This window comes from Etheostoma spectabile, chromosome 9 (assembly GCF_008692095.1).
Source record: "Etheostoma spectabile isolate EspeVRDwgs_2016 chromosome 9, UIUC_Espe_1.0, whole genome shotgun sequence".
Classification (NCBI taxonomy): Eukaryota; Metazoa; Chordata; class Actinopteri; order Perciformes; family Percidae; genus Etheostoma; species Etheostoma spectabile.
Genome location: NC_045741.1, coordinates 4,756,521 through 4,760,518, shown reverse-complemented (window position 1 = coordinate 4,760,518; position 3,998 = coordinate 4,756,521). Strand labels below are relative to the sequence as shown.

The 3,998-nt window shown below is 37.4% G+C and overlaps 1 long non-coding RNA gene across 1 annotated transcript in view; it reads right to left on the bottom strand.

The window, feature by feature from the left end:
- Positions 1-1,080: 1,080 nt before the first annotated feature.
- LOC116695397 (uncharacterized) overlaps positions 1,081-3,998 on the bottom strand; it is a 16,755-nt gene continuing 13,837 nt past the window's right edge. Inside the window, exon 3 of the long non-coding RNA XR_004333451.1 lies at positions 1,081-1,093. This is a non-coding gene — a long non-coding RNA (uncharacterized LOC116695397). The remainder of the gene's footprint in view (positions 1,094-3,998) is intronic.

The window sequence follows — 3,998 nt, the reverse complement described above, 5'->3', positions numbered from 1 at the left end:
TTGTTTTCAGTTGTCGAAATTTATTTTTCCATATCGATCTTTCCATATCGTCTTGTATTAATGTCGGTCCTGACGTGCTGTAACCATGTTTTATGTTTCTGCAGAACAGGAACCAGCTAGAAACCAGTTTTTGAACTGAGTCAGGCCCGTTTTTATATTGTAATGTAATGTTACTTTTTCTGACTTTGCTGTATAATAAATAGATGAAATGAAATGAAGTGAAATGGTATATGGTTCCCCAGTTACTAGTCAGTTAGCGGCCAGCAGAAGACTAGCTCTCATTGGACTTAACTTTTAATATACGTACGTATGTCTGGCACATATTGCAGAATTGACAATAAAGTTGACTTGACTGGAGACTCTCAACCTTGTAAATACATTTCTCTTAATTAGTTCTAGAGTCATTGGTAGTGATGAACATCCCCATAATGCAGATAAATAGTTCTCTCATTTGGCTTTTATTAGGCAGTAAAATCCTTTTTTATGTTTTGTTTACCCACTGTGCACACATCTTTCCGCAGTAATTTGGTTGTGGAGGTGGTTTAGGTTTGCCTTGAGTCAGGGTTATATAATTTGATTGTCGCGGGACATTTTTCGATTGTAAGTTAGATAAAAATCTAATTGCAAAGAAACAACAACATTGAAACAACAAAATGTCCTGTATTTTTAATCTTTACAAGCACAGAAATCCTCGTTCAACCCTCCCCTCTTTTCTCCCTGTCTCTAGTTTCCTTTTATCACATTTCCTCTGCTTTCTTCCCTCCTCTCTGTCTCTTCCAGCCAAGTCTGCCAACTCTCATGCAGATCTGAGCTTGGACAGATGGTAGCGAGCTAAAAGTGTTTACTTGCACACGGCTCCTAACAAAACGAGCAGATGCCTGCAGAGCCGCCGCTCCCCTCCAATCACCATGATACCCAAACATGCCCGACAGGAGGAGGAGACTTAGATAGAGGAAGGGAGTTGTAGCTTTTCCCCTCAAAAATACACACACTCGCAGTCAGTAGCCAACCCAACTTCATTCGGGTTCTGCTGCCTTGTCACCCGAGTCTGTTTGTCATCTTGATTTTCTATTCTCTCTGTCTTTCTCTTTCTCTCTGGGTTTTGGAGTGAGATGTTTTTATGCCTCTGGGGGTGAACTGGGTCTGACAGGCACAATGGTTTCTCTCCTTTTTTGTCTGACTTTTGCTTTGTTTTGTTTAGTCTTTGTTATTTGCATGTGGAGATGTGCGAAACCTAAATCCAGAATTTATTTTTTAAGTGAAATAAAATGAGTGTTTTTTGTAGAGAATTTATATTCAGAGCGCAATTCGAATCTCCACAAACAAACATGAATCCAATGTGAGACACCCAGGCATTTAACGGGCCTCCCAGGAGACACTGGTTTGTCGGTAGTTTAAAAGATTTGGAGTAAATAAAATGATTACAACAGCAAATCAAGCCTAGTTCTAATAAAACAAGTGCATGGGTGCAATATAAACTGAGGATCATAAAAACCCTTATTGGTTCCAGCAGTATTGCCTCTAATGCTATAGTTTACGACTATTCTATATTAATGAAAGTCCGTTACATTCAAGCCATGGCCAAATGAGAAGATACTAAGCTAATTAAGACTATCAGCTCCACAAAATTCTTTGTATTTGTAGAGAAAACAGCAACGTTCAGCTTTGGAGACAATAAAGCAGCCAGCTCAAGAGGTCCTGGCTGCAGACCTCCACTGTGAGGTATACTGCCACAGGCTCCACTCTCAAGCCACCTCCACTGTCAGGACAGGAAATGCACGGGACACAGTTCAAAAGAAAATTCCGAATGAACTTCTGTTTAAATCGCTTTCCTCAAAAATGCATTAATTAGTAAACAATATGACGTAAAATCTATCAATTCCTTGTCAATAGTATATATTGTTTTTATTCATATATTTTGTTTTTGTCATTTTATGTTCTGTCTTTTCCTTTAATGTTGCGCATGAGCCCCAAAGTGGCCATTTTGATTTATTCTGTCCAAATCTAGGACAAAAAGAAAGAAATTAAAAGCTTTTTATTTGGATAATTGAAGCATTAGCCTTTGCCTTTTTCAAAACACTTATGAGTAATTATTGCTATATACAGTATGCAGTCTAATATACACTGCACTGCATAACTTTACAACTTGAGAGGGTGATATGAATCGGGGCTCAATTGTCTTTGTAGCCTACTAAAAAGCTGGGGGTCTTGAAAAGAGAAGGTCAAATAGTTGATCAGTAAAAACAAAATAGGGCAGGATTTGTCAGTGCACAAATTTTCTTTTAAGTTATTACTCATCTCATAAATATGTTATAGGCCTTTACATTTTATTGTGCACTATACAGTATATACAGTACTTTGCTGCCTTTTGTAATCATTTAACTTTGTTTTGTTGCACTACTCTTTTCAATTAGTTTTTCTGTTATGTTATTGTGTATTTTCATTCTTAACCACCCTACATTTTCTCTTGATATCTAAAGTATAATCCAAGTGAATTACTAAGTGATCAATAAGAAAAACATAAACACACTAAGTCAGAACATGATCAAATGTTCTGTAGGCCTTTATTCTTGAACACAACCACTCATCCATCATCAGTCATCTGTGTGACATTCACAATAGGCCATATTATTTCTTTTGTCCATTATTTCCTCACAGAATTTCCACATGTCTTCAGTGCTGTAAAATGTGAATTTAAAGGGCTCCAGGATTGATTTCTTCTCATGGTCATCCACTCGATCAATCCACACGCTCCCATGCTGCAGAGCAGCCTCAGCCTGGTTCTCCTCCCCCATGTTCAGAACATCAGGCAGGTCCACTTTGGCAGAGAACAACCCACTCTGCTGCATGTCTGCAATCTTCAACCGAGTCCTATGAAAAAGACAGAAAGTTGTCTTTACCATAGCTGCTGCACCAACAGTATCTGACCAATAGAGAGAAAGCTTACCCTCCACTGGTGTGTCCACGTCACCAGGTCTGACTGAGACCTCAGCCTGCTGCTCTTCTTCCTGAAAATATATAGAGATGCAAAATGATCAGTTGTAATATTCAAAACACAAGCTCCAAAAAGAATGAAAAGAGAAGATCCCATCAGTGCCCTCCTCTAATATGTCCAACTCAACCTAGACATATTAGAGAGCTTAACAAAAATTAATTTTCCAATCCATTCATGCATTATCTAGACACTTTATTTTTAAACTGCAGACAGCAGGTCTGACCTTAACTTGTGAATGGCATATTCTTTAAAGTGACCCCACAATTGCAGTACAATTGAAAAAAGATTGGTTAAAAAAATAGAGAAATGGAAATGCTGGTTTCTGACCCAAAACAAAAGAAAAACACAGATGGAACTCAAACTGAATTAAATTAAAATCTAACCTCAGTTATGTCATCCACCTTCCTTTTCATCAGCCCAAACACTGGTGGCACCTCACTCATAAATGAAAATGTCTTCCTTCAAGTCACCAAATAAATAAAAATGTCTTCTTTCGAGTCAGTCATATATCAAAATCTTTGCGGTCTCACCTTTCAAGGTCAACATTTTCCATGAGGATGACACACCCCCACTGTCAAAAATGTGGCATGTCCATCTCAAAAATGAAGATGAAAATAAATTAAAATAAACTCTCACTATGTCATAATGTTTTGCTGGAGCTTACTTTGATTGCATGAATCAGCTTACAATAGAAAAGTCATAGGGGGCATCCGGTGTGGTGTAAAGGGCATTCTAGGAATAAAACATAGTCATTTAAATGTAATGTTGACTACTTCAACGCACACAGAATTACACAAATAATTAATATATAACAAATAACATCTACTACCATTATGAAGATTTTTACAACCAGTCCCGTACAAACCCTAGATATCAGAAAGAAGTCAATTATGTAATTATTGTTTCACAGTAGTATTGCATATAGCTAAGCTTGCTAATAGCGTTTAATTTAATTTTGTTTATTGATCCTCAATGGGGAAATTACAATTTACACTCTGTGTCC